We start from the raw sequence: 13,554 nt of genomic DNA, 5'->3' as shown, positions 1-13,554 counted from the left end.
CCAGCAAAAAAGAAGAGACAGGAGTTGAGTGGGTTCTTGAACCCAAAATTCCTGTGCATTGAACCTCCATGATCTAGGAAAAGACTTTGACCCCAGAGGAGCAGCAACAGCAACAAAACCATGAGAGAGCCCTGGACTCCCCGCCCACAGAGCAAGTGCAGCTAAGTGCTTTGAGACAGGAAGCTGGCTTAAGGAGCAGCGTGCCTCTGCATGTTTAATTGAAGGAGCCGAGTTTGCTGACCCACAGAGCTGGAGCGGAGTGCCTTCGGGTTGAAGCTTACAGCAGAGTGGCATGCCTTTGAGGCATGTATTGGTAGCCCTAAAAGCACTTTGTAACATCGCCTGAGCAGGGCAGAGGCCAGGCCAAGAGGCTGAGGGCCTGCTGACATGACAGAAAATAAACTGTCCTGATTGATGAACACATGTATAATGAGCATTTCTCAACTGAATTTTAACCTGGCAACTTCCCTGATAAAAGTTATTTCTGGCTATTGCAATGAATTGATCCCAGGAGAAAAATAAAGTGTTCTATGGGAGGCAGATCAGTACTCGTTAGCATCGGGTCCACTCTGACGCTTAGCAGCCCTATATAGAGTATCTGAGACTTTGTAAATCTTCACAAGAACAGACATCCTCTCTCTCTCTCTCTCTCTCTCTCTCTCTCTCTCTCTCTCTCTCTATCTCTCTCTCTCCTCCCCCTCCAACCCCCTCTAAAAAGCGGCTGGTAGGTTTGAACCACTGATTAGCAGTTCAACACTTTTTCGCCACTACCACCAGAAGTCCTCATTCCATTGTGTAGCTACCCGTAATTTATGTAGCTGTTCCTTATGAATGTGCGTGTAGGTTCCTTTCAAGTTCCTTACTACTATGCATAGTGTCACAGTGAACATTGACTCCTGCACTAAAATGCATATATTCTGTAGAAGACTTTCCTGGAATTGAAATGCCAGTTCAAGGAGTATGTGTATTTTGCTTTCTTGGCACCAGTTCAAAGCGAGAGTTCGTTTTATACCCTCCAGGTTAAATTTGATATTAATGACTTTTTTTAATGTGTGTCCATTTGATATGTGGAAATTGTCACATTTCAATTCACATTTCCTTAATTAAGAGAAGACTTCCTGGGTGGCACACACGGTTAAGGCGCTTGGCTGTTAACCGAGAGGTTGGAGATTTGAGTCCACCCAGAGGTACCTAGGAAGAGAGACCTGGAAAGCTACTTCCAAAATAAGGGTCACTGACCATCCCAGGCGTCAGTTTTCCTCCTGTGATGCATACGGGGTCACCAGGAGTGAGCATTAACCCAACTGCAGCTGGTCCATTCGAAGGGAGGCTGAAGAACTTCTTATCTGAGCCTGTGGTCAAGTCAGAGTTGTGCTGGTGGAGAACGAAGAACTAGGAGAAGGAATGGGTGTGGACAGCAAGGGCCTCTGGACCTGGATGTAGGTCTGACACCTGTGACAAGGACGAAGGAAGAAAGGCTTAGGTGAGGAAGATCCTCAGACCCGGCACTGTACTTGGAAAGCCAGGTTGGTGGGGAGCAACCACCGTTAGTCATTGTCTGCGAACGAGGCCTGGAGAGAGTACCACATGGACGGAAAGATGCTTCTGCCGCTGGTCCTCTGACTGTGGACCAACGATGGGAAAGGCCTTGTTTCTGGACAGAGCGCGTTACAGGGGAGATGACCGCAACTGAAGTCACAATGTGACACCTTGTCACTGATCTCCCTCTGGGCCCAATGGATAATGGCCCTGGAGTTTAGTAGGCTTTGCTTTGTGATGGTTGAGTTTTTCTTTGTTTCATTGTATCATTGTGGTGAGCCCATTTGTTCTTACTCAGTCTTGATTTTGTAGGATTTCCTACAGATGAAACCCAGACTGAGTAAACCTCTAGGGACAGCAACGAGATCAGTAGATTCTAAGGGTCGTGATGGGAGACTGGTGGGATATGGGGCGCTAACAACAAGCACAAGGGAGAAGAAAAGTCCTGGAATTGATGGTAATGGGGGTTGAACCACCCTTAGGAATGTGCTGAACTATTGAAATGTATGATACATATGTCGGTGAAATTGTTAAAAAAATAAACAAATTATAAATATTAGTCACTAATTAATTGACTAATTTACTAATTAATTAAAATAAAGATGCTTTTGCTTGAGGCTGTCAATCAGCTCTGCTCCCTACAGGAAGCTGTCCTGGAGAGAGATCTGAGCAGTGGATCTCTGTGGTCCCCACATCAGTCCAGTATTTCCTCTTCTACAGGCTACCTGACCATACCCTCTGCCCACTTGGTGATCACATCTGTGTCTTTTTATTACATATGAGCAGAATCTCTTCACGTGTTTGCTATGAGTCCTTTCTGATATGCGTTGCATGCATTTTCTACTTGTTGATGCTTCCTTATAACTTTGGCTCTGTTTCACGGCAGAGGCATGTTTTTGTTTTGTTCTGTTTTTAATTGTCTCTAGCAAAATCTGTTCCTTTTTCTTTTAAGGCTTCTACATCTTACTTAAGAAGATTGTCTTCTTTAAATAGAAAGAGGGGGAAAAAATAAAGCAGGAGATTTCATTACTTTGTCTTGTGCTTCCCCTGACTGCCCAGTCCATTATTGGCATATATTTAGAACAAATGGTTATATTATGCACCAACCCTGGCTTGATTCAGTTTGTGTCTCCTTATTTCCAGTTCCTTGCTATCCAATTATTATAAAATATATTTCCTTTTGGAGATTAGTGCCTGGGCTCTATGTATTCAAGTCAGACCCATGATGTCCCCCTATGAAGTCACCCATGAGTTTCTGCAACAGAAAAAAAAAATCTTTCAGGCAGAAGGTGTGGACATGATTCAGAATTTGAAAAAAGAGTGTGATGTCACTTCCCTGGTGGACTAGACCTAGAAATGTGCAAGCCCCCTGCAGGTTCCGGAAGGAATGAAGGGGAGCCAGTGAGGAGTCCACAGTTAGGGCCCCTGGGAGGAAAGCCACACCAAAGATGGCGACCCAACCCACACATCTCTCTGACAGCCTTCTTCTGATCATCTCCATAAAGGTCTTCCTAAGCTCCAGGTGTTATGTGTGGGAGTGGGAAGCAGGAGTCTCTTGGCTCCTTGGAGCTCACTACCAGGTAAGTGACCACTAGTCATTTGTAGAGGGGCCCTGCAGGGCAGCTGGGGTTGAAGGAGGGCAGCCCAGCTTGCAGAGGTGGCCACGCCAAGCAGGACTTTGTAAATTTCCATGCTTAGCCTTAGTCTATCTGATGCTACACCCTGTCATGTCAGCTCCTTCCAGACTCTGGGCAGGGACAGCCCAGATTATCCTGTGATGCCCATTACAAAATCTATCTCCCCCCCTCCCCCACCTTCTACACCCCTCTGAGACCACAGCAATTAGCCCCAGACAGTTAACAGTGATCCGAAGCGTCTTGAGTTCCCCTTTTTAGGTCAGGATGAATTTGAATTCTGAAGTTGATCGCCTTGTTGTGCAAGTTTTATGAGAGAAAGATTAAACCATCCTCTGATGTGTGCTTCATTAGGCTGCAAATCCTGGAAGAGTCGTTGAAGCACCTTCTCATTGAAATGCTCGCCATCTCAGCTTGATGGATATTGGCAGGAGTAATCTGTCCATTATTTGGGAACGAAACTGGCTGGGTGGCTGGGCTGGATGTAATGCTGTAGCAGCCCTTGAGTGAGGCCCTACTAGAGTCTGTGACCCCATGTGGTGCCATGAAGTCCGTCCTGTGGTCTTCCGGCCATAGTCTTTGTGATTCCCACACGATCTTCGGTGGGACTACACAAATAGAGTCTCTGAAACTTGCGATGGTTAGGAGTATGTGTCACCTTGATTTGTCCATGGTTTTCAGTGGCTTGGTGGTTATATAATGAGGTAATTGTCCTCTATTTGTGGTCTGATGTAATTATTCTCCATTGTGTGATGTGCTGTGAATATGTGCTTCTATGTTATAGTTATGGTCCTATTTGGGGGTGAGTTGTCTGTTCTGTTCGTGAGGCAGGATGGGGATGGACTGCGTCTTGAAGTACCAGCTTTAGTAAAAGGTATGACTCAGGTCATAACCTTTACCCCAGTCACCTCCTTGCTCAAGTAAGGAGAGTGTCCATAAGGATATGGCCTCCATCCAATACAAGGGGCTTTAAAAAGTTCATGGAAATTTTTCATTATCTTTAAATTCCATTTGTCCAGAAACTTTTCCCCCCCAACAGTTGTGTTGGCATATACTTCACCTATCATAAAATTCAATAGTTCAACCACATCAAGAAGTTATACAATAATCACCACAATATGTTTGAGGACATTTTCTTCATTTTTATACTCATTGCTATTAGCTCCCCATTTCCCCCAGCCTCCCCGACCATACCTCCCAAGGAATCATTGATCCAGTTATTGTCTTTCTAGATTTACCAATCCTGGATTTCATATGCAGAAAAGCATTCATTTTTTTTAAATTAACAACAAAATCAAAGTAGACCAGAAAACAACCTGAATCAAAATGAGAGCAGGAAAGACTAAAGGCTACATTTTCACCTAAGCACACCTGCAACGAGCCACTTGTATTCTACATGATAGCAAGGTCACTCACATGCCCGAGCCGCGGGCAGAGGGATTCCCCAGAGGCATAATCCACGTGCAAGGGAGTACCAGCCCCCCTAAAAAAGAAATTCCTCTCCCCACTAAGTTACGTATTTAAATTCTTTTTACAAAACAACCCTATCACCTTCAAAGGACTCTCCATTACACTTAATGCATTTGTCAAATCTGTGATTCCATTCTTGGAAACATTTTTCAAACTCATCTGTTTGGATGGCTGACAGCAACTCCCTCGTTTGTTTCTTCATCTTTTCTACTTCATCAAATTGCTGCCCTTTCATGTCCCTCTTCATTCTCGGAAACAAGAAGAATTTGCATGGAGCAAGGACAGGTGAGTAAGGTGCATGGGGCAACAGAGGCATGCTGTTCTTTGCCAAAAAACTGGTGCACTGAGATGCTGTGTGAGCAGGTGCGTTGTCGTCCCCCCCCATCTGCCACAAATCAGGCCTTGTTTATTGCACACTATTACACTATCTTTCAGAACCTCTACACAGAAAGCTTGATTAAAAGTCTGACCTGATGGAATGAACTCCAAATGCACTACAAGTCTACATTTTTGTCCGTTTGGGAAAGTGATGGACGTCCAGAATGAGGTTTTTCATCAATCAACATTTTACCTTTTTGAAACAAGAACCACTCATACACTTTAGTTTTTCCCACGGTGCTGTCCTTGTAAGCTGTGCTGAACATCACAGCAGTTCCTGTGGCATTTTTCCCAAGCAGGAAACAAAATTTCACAGTCACGCACTGTTGGCTTAAATCAGCCATCTCTCTCTCTCTCTCTCTCTCTCTCTCTCTCTCTCTCTCTCTCTCTCTCTCTCACACACACACACACACACACACACACACACAAAACTGCTTTACAAAAAATTCACCGTGACCAGAGAGACCCTTCCCAGGGGATGCCACTGGGTGCACTAACTCAGAGCGAGTTGCTCAATGCTCAGCTAGAGGAAGAATGCAGACTACAAAAGCTCCGCTCTGCCCAGTGCAATTACCGTTTTTAGGTGGGGTACCCACCTCGTATATTTCCCCTTCACTTTTAAAAAAAATGGAAACAGTTTTAAAATGAGTCAAAAGGGAAATCAAATGACAAGATATTCCATTTTTACCTAACCACGTCTGCCATAAGTGACTTCACATTGTTCTCGGTCTGATAATAGGGCTGTGATCAGCTGGTCAGAAAGAATTCAGCAGAGGCTGAATCTATGTTGTCCACACACTTTGTGAAGCACCTTTGCATGTATGAATGCTCTGGAAACATTCTTTCTCTTGCTCTGGACTTTGCATCTGACTCATCATCATGTGACCTCCAGTTCCTGACATTGGAGATCATCTGACCCGATGCAACAGCTTCCTCAGCCTTGTGAGTAAGCAGCCATCACTTGACCTGTGGATTTGGGTCTGTCAGTCCTTGAAGCCATGTGAGTCAGGAGAAGTCTCCAGACTGACACCTGACTTGCAGGTTTCAGACTTACCAACCTGCAACCACATTTCCTTGGTGGCTCATGAGTTCTGTAAGGTATTGTGATGAATTATGGAACTCAAAGATGGAAGGGAGTGTGCTGAGGTGAGGTGGGGTAGTTAATGTTAAAGAGGATGAAATGGTAAGAAAATCTGGAAAAGTTGGACACTTAGGACATTGGTAACCTCTGCCTCATAGAAATCAGCATGTGCTGATTTCTTTCTAAAAGAAATTATTCATTTACCCACCAAATCCGGGAGTGCATTAAGACCAGAAATAGGCCTTATTCTGAATGCCCCCCAAGAAAATACATTTTACTCCTCCTTGTCTAATAGAATAAGTTTGCCCAAAATCAGCTATACTCTCTCCATAATTCCACAACTGCTCATCGGTGAGGGCTCGGTCCATGGATGGGGACCCAGCCTGGGACTAAGGTTTAGTGTGGGATTAGGATCAGGCTCAGTCTATTACCAAAACCAAAGCTCAGTATGGAAGGAGAGCCAAAACTAGAGCTATGTTTGGGTCTAGGTCAGCATCCAGTCCACAGTCAGGCTCTAGGGTCAGTCTATGACCAAGTCCAATCTGTGGCCAAGTCCAATCTGTGGCCAGCTGACTTTGTCCTGACATCAACCTTGCCTTAGTTCAGGATGCCAGGATTTGATCCTTCATCCGAACATCACTGGTCTCCAATACCAGTCAGACCTACCAGCCAGCCAGACTGTGCCAATAGCCACTGAGAGACTCAGGTTATTTCAGGAGAGAGAAAGCAGATAAGGATGCCAGTAGGTGAGAGTCTGTGCTAGAGACCAGGTGGGAGAGGTTGAGGCAAAATTGGGAGGGGTCTGGAAGGGTAGTGGGAGATACCAGGTGCCATCAGAGACAACCTCAGAAACACAAGGCAAGGGATCCTGCAATATTTCCAACCTTATCCCAGCACGACCTGCCACTTGCTCATCTTTCTGATTTCAGCAAGAAAAAGAGCCAGAATCTTCGGTGAAAGGTTCAACCATGTGACAAGATTGCTTCCTATCACTGCTGAAGGTAGGAGGAAAACAAGCTTGTTCAGCCCCATTCTGGGTGACGTTGGTAAGTCATGCCTCCTCTTTGGAGTGTTCTATGGAGAAGCATTGGAATATCTCTTCTGCCATGCCTTCTTGGTTCAGCCAGCTGAGAAGAGCCTGAAGCAAGAGCTTTGAGAAAGGCAAATGGGAGAACCTGGCAGGTTTTAGAACCTGAAGCAAGTTTAGTGTGGCTGGCATACAGTGAAAGAGAGAACAGGTAAGAAATGAGGGTCAATACATAGGTAGAAACTACAGCCTTAAGCCTGTGTACATTAAGGCATCTGACTTTCTTCCCCCTGTGGATAAGAAAGGGCTGTGGAGTGTTTTAAGCAGAAGCGTGCCATAGGTTTGCATTTCAGGACTGTGTGGCTGCTTTGTGAAGGATGAATTGAATGGAGACAGGGAGGCCAGTTGTCCAGATGGAAGAAGCCAGAGGCCTGAATTAGGGAGGGGGACAGAGGAAATGCTGAAAGACCTGCGAATAATTCAGCAGGTACAATCTACAAAATGTGGTGAGCTGCCAGCTATGGGGATGAGGCAAAGGACAAGAGGGGCTAGTGACTAGCAAGGTTCTGGTTTGAACAGCAGGTAGATTTCAGTAGAACTCATGAGATGGGAAGACTCCAAAAGGGAAGACTTCGTGGGAGTAGGCATGTCATTCGGCCCTATTGAGTTCAAGATATCTATAAATGCCCTTTGCCTCCCAGTTCTTTCCTCTATTTCCTTTTGCTCTCCTCTTGTCCCATTATCATTCTCAGCCTTCATTTGGGTTTCAGTAATTCCTCTCAGTTACATTGCCCTTGATCAAGCCCTACCAGGCCTCTCACACCCTCCTAACCACTGATTTGGATCACTTGCTGTTCCCTTGTCCATGGGTTTGTTAACACCACTTCCTTTCCCCCACCTCCCCCTCTTCTAAGTTCCCCTGGAACTGTCAGTCCCATTGTTTTCTCCTCCAGATTGTTTATCTAGCCTATCTTATCTAGATAGACCTGCAGAGATAATAATGTGCACAAAAACAAGACAGAGCAAAACAAAGCAACAAAAGAAAACAAAGCAACAACAGCAAACAATGACCACAAAAAAAAAGTCTGTAAATAGTTCAAGTTCTGTTTGTAGACCTTTAGGAGTATTTTTCAGTCAAGTCTGTTGGGGTGCCACGCCCTGGCCCCAAAGTTTGGGGGGCATTGGCCCCAAACTCTCTCAGGACTTCCTTGCTCTGCTCCCCTTACTGTTCTGTTCCATACACTTTGTGTTTTGCCTCCGTGTGGTGGGGTCAGATCAGGCACAATTCCCACACTGTGTCTCCAGTGTTGTCCCCTGTAGGGATATGGGTCTGTGAAGGGTGTCGTGTCTCATAGTGGGGCCGGCCATTTGGTACTCTCGGTGCATTGGCTGCTCTGAGCAGGGATATCATCCTCAAGGCTTGGTGGACCAAGATGTGCTCCACTCTCTTCCTCCCCCTTCATTTGCTCCCATGTATGAGCGGTCTTCTTGCTATGAATGTCTTTCCATATATACGTACATATATACATAAGCGTGCTGCAAGGCTTCTTAGACTTTTGCCCCTTGCACCCTCTTCCCCCACCCCAAGAAATGTGCCACATCTGCAAGCACTGCAAGAAACACCTTGTATTCATTAAATGCTTGACCTTTTAATTAATTTTTAGTCATTATGCATTCAGAAACCTCTTACTATTACCAAATTTTTCATGTCCCCTACAGTCATACAGTCGGTTCTCAAACTCACTCATGCCATCAAGTCAATGCTGACTCATAGCAACCTACTGTTGGTTTCTAAGACTGTAACTGTTTACTAGAATAGAAAGTCCAGTCTATCTCCTGAGGAACTTCTGATGGTTTTGAACCACAGGCCATGTGGTTCTCAGCCTAATGTATAACGACTACATGTGACCCACTACACTTGTCCCAGTTTAAGAAGCCAAGGGAGAACCCAGTCCAATACAGAGCCTAACAAGAGTCATTAAAAAAGGGAGGGGCAGGGGAACAAGCTTGAAGAGGTAAGTATTGGGTAAGTATTGGGTAAGTATTGGGAATTAAAGCGAGTAAGTGATATCTAATGTCTCCAAGTGACTGAGTTACATGAGAACCAAGAGGACTCAGCAGCCATGGAGATAACAGGTGAACTTGGAGAGTGGTCTCGGGAAGGCAGCAATGACATTGAAATGAGTAGATGAATGAATTGAGTAAAAGTCACAAATATCGACAATTGTCTTTTCAAAGATGGCTGGGGCAGTGTGTGATTGGGGCCGAGAGGTGTGCTCTAAATGGGGAGAGATATGAACATGTGCAAATGCAGGTGGGAAGGATCTGGTAGAGGGAGACATTAAAAATAGGGGGAGAACTATCGAGGAAAGAATGGGTCATTGGGTGTCTGTCATAGGTTTTCAGTACTTGGTTCTCTCAGGCTGCCTGTGGTTCCACAGACCCACGCTTGCTTCCTCCCTTCCCGGCACGTACCACAGTCTTAAAACGATCTTAATTGCTCTGGCCCGGTTACTGTGGCAGTTACATAATCTCCTGCCAACTTGGGAAGGGGAGGAGTCTATCCTATCAATCAGGTCGCAGCTTGATGACCTCATTTTGGAGGCACTAAGGAGATAAATGGCTCACTGCAGACCAGACACTGTCCCTCTCTGCTTCCTCTCCCTGCACGACATTCCTGTCGACAAGCCACATGGAGCTACACTGGCAGAGCCAGAGCCCTGGAGCTGGAGGAGCCATGTGGAGACCCACACCAGCACTGAGATGCTTCCACTGCCACTGGAACCACAAGACTTTCCACCCACTGGCCTGTGATCTTCCTGCATTCAGCATAATTGCCTGTGTTGCCTGAGTCTGAAGAGGAATTTATAGACTGGTATTGGATATATGGGCTAATATCAGACATAGAGATTTGATCTGGACTGGGCTGGGATGTTTTCTTTATGTACAATTACTCTCTGATGCAAAGATCTTCCTTATACGCATATGAGTCTCCCTGGGTTTGTTTCTCTAGTCTACGCTGACTAACATAGTTATTGACTCTCTTTCCCACTCATTTCTAAGCTCTATGAGAGCAGAGACTTCCCAACCTCCACCACGTCCCTATTTGCTTGTTTAGTTCCAACCCAGCACTGCACATGACCTGATGTTACAGTATCGAGTATTATGCCCTTTGTGCTTACCTCTTCCAGCCCCAAATGGAAACACTGGAAGAGACAAGGCCAAGTCTGCGGTGTTCTCCACTGCTGCCCGGTGCCTCGCCGAGTACCTGCCATCAAGCCACCTCCAATTCATGGTGACCCCACATGGGTGACAGTGGAACTGTGGCTCAAAGGCTGGGTTTTCCTAAAGCAGGTCACCAGGGTTTGCTCCCCAAAGGCTCTAGGTGGACTTGTATACTAACCCAACCAGTACTGTTCCCCATTTTCCCTTCCCAGGGACTCCACCACATAGAGTGTTTGGCGTAAACTCCCTAATGACGTTTCTAAGGCAGTCCCTATCCTCTGCTCCCTGCCAGTGGAGAGCTTAGACCCCAAAAGATTTTAGAGATTGTCCAAAAGTGGCCTGGTTAATTAGTCAGCAGTGTCAGGATTAAAGGCAAGGGATGTGAGGAGGTTTATTTTCCTTTTCTCAAAAACCTGTGTTTCTTTCCAATACCACACAGCCTCTGGGAAGGATGGCAAATTCCCTTTCTCCGCCTGTCCTCAGCACGGCAGGCATGCCAGCAGGGGTAGACACCGTCTATGTGTGTCCCAGAACAACCCCCGTGTGGCCATTGCTGGGCACGGGGCTAGGAGCGGGAGAGGTGAGGAGATCCCTTTACCAGGGTGGGGGTGGCTGGGCCAGGGGTGGGAGAGAGAATGTGGAGGTGAGAAAAGGTGAGACGCCCAGGGCTGACGCTCAGCTTTCACCCTCAGGAGAATGGATAGCCAGGGCTGCCCATGGCTGAGGCACAGAAGAGATGGGCACCAAGTTTGCGAAGGGCGATGGTTTCTCTCCTGGGCAGGCTCATCAGGTGAGACCTGCAAACGTCCAAGTGGCATCCACGTGAAGCCCAGAGCAGCAGTCCAAGATGGGATCGCGGGTTGGAAGTGGGCAGCACGGCCCTTGTCATGGAAGTTCTTCCAGAGGGCAGTGCGCCAAGAGAAGGGGAAGGGGGCAGACGAGACTCGGTGAGCTCAGGTGCTCAGACACACAAATGGTCAGCAAAACCAGAGGAGAGAGGCCCTTCGAAATTAGATGGTTGTGGAGACAAAAGACAAGATCAATGGGCTTTTCCGAGCATTCCCTCAGCAGAATATTTTAAGGCCTCCCTGCATAAACAAGCTGTCATCTTACCACCCAACGCTCATCACTGGCAGCAGCTTGGGGGGAAGATAATTCGGAGGGTCGGGATGCTCTGAGCTGCGCCGCCTAATGAAGACGTGAGGGAAACAGAGAGAGGTGCGGGGGCAGAGAAGGAGATGCTTCCCTATTCTAGAGGGGCAAGGGAAGCCCCGCTTTGATACTTAAGGAGCACTTGGCCTGCATCATCGTCTTTGATACAGGGTGAGGAATATCACCCCATTTCCAGGTAAGGAGACGGAGGATTCAGAAAGGAATGATGCCCCACGGAGTGGAAGGAGTCTTCTCCTGGCACTCCACCATCTCCCTGGAAAAGGTCAAGTTCGACTCCCTCCCTTCCCTGAGGTCTCGTCCTACGGGGACATGTCCAGGCAACTACGCTCATGATTTCTCAGCTCTGTTGACTGTTGTTTCCACAAGATGTCAGTTTGTAAGAAATAAACCTGTGGGGCTCAGCAGCAGGGCAATAACGATAAAACAAGCTGTCATTAGGAGCCTGGGCTTGAGCTCCCAGAATTACTGTATATTCAAAGCAGATTTCCAAAATATCATTTCACATAAACGCTCATTCCTGGGGAACCCATTTGCCTCTTTCTTCCCGACTCGGCCTTAGGCATGTCTGTCCAGGGTTGAGTCGGGAAGAGGGAAAGTTGACGAGACAAGCTACTGGAGCAAGAACAGCAGGAGGACAGCCGAAGAGGAGCTAGACTCTCCTTCAAGATGTCAGCACCGCTCTGCCTCAAGGGACAAAGCAGCCACCTTCTCTGCCTTCCCGTTCCTGACCAGAAATTGAGGCCAGAGAGAAGCAACAGCCAGACTAGGCTGGGATCGATCCCAAGTCCCTTGATGCACAGCCCACAGAGATCTTTCCAATTCAGTACACAGCCTCCTGAAGGAGGCTAAGAAATCCACTTACAAGAAAAAAGTTATTCGTGTATTACTTGTATAATTAAAGTGATTTTAATTATTTTACTTGGAAAACATCTTGATTGTACTTTAGGAGGAAGCGGATCTCGCAAACGAGCTTCCTGTTCCCATAGCCAGTGTATCCATCAAGGTCCCCTAACCCTGGGTGCATTTCCCATGATGAATCCGAACTCTTCCTATTTCCAGGCTGGGCTTCCTTTCATCCAAACTGTCTACCTCTGCCTGCCCTTTCGTCTGTATTTGGGGGCAGATGGTGTCCTTTCGATCGCAGAAAATCGATTGTTCTAAGTAACACATTCCTCTCAGAAGCTGTGGTTTTTTGGTTTGTGGATCAGCCTGTCCATTGTTTGGAGGAGCCCTGGTGGTGTAGTGGTGACATACTGGACTGCTAACTGCAAGGTCAGCAGTTTGAAACCTTGTGCTACTTACATCATCTGAGTTCAACTTGAGAAGAATGGAGGGCTGGAGTCTAGCCTGTCCATCACCTCTCAGCTGGATGACCTCGTCTGGAGGTGCTTAATAGCTCACTGGAGGCCAGACCCACACTCTGCTTCATCTGGCTGTTGATCAGCCACATGGAGCAATGCTAATGGAACCAGAGCCCTGGAGCTGGAGGAGCCACATGGAGACCCACACCAGTGCTGAGATGCTTCCACTGCCACTGGATCCACAAGACTTTCCACCCACTGGCCTGTGATCATTCTGCATCTGGTGTCATTGCATGTGTTGCATGAGTCTGAAGAAGAATTTACAGACTGATATCGGACATGTGGGCTAATATCAGATATATGGACTTGATCTGAACAAGGCTGGGGTGTTTTTTCTAATATACAATTGCTCTTTGATTCTCTATGACACACAAAATTTCTCTATTACAGACATATGAGTCTCTCCCTGGATTTGTTATTCTAGTCTACCCGGAATAACACAAACGTCTAGTCAGCTCATCAGAAGGAAGGCTTTCTACTCCCATAAAGAGTCACAGTCTCAGAACTCACAGCAGCAGTTCTACCCTGTCCAATAGGGTCACGATGAGCCAGAATCGACTCAGGGCCATGAATGACTATTGCTGAGCTCTCCGGTGGTCTACAGGAAGGGCTGCAGTGCCAGGTCAGCGAGGAATCCTGGGGCCGTAATCGCTCAAGAGTCTCCAT

The sequence above is a fragment of the Tenrec ecaudatus genome, chromosome 12 (assembly GCF_050624435.1).
Source record: "Tenrec ecaudatus isolate mTenEca1 chromosome 12, mTenEca1.hap1, whole genome shotgun sequence".
NCBI lineage: Eukaryota > Metazoa > Chordata > Mammalia > Afrosoricida > Tenrecidae > Tenrec > Tenrec ecaudatus.
Note: the sequence above shows the minus strand (reverse complement) of the source record.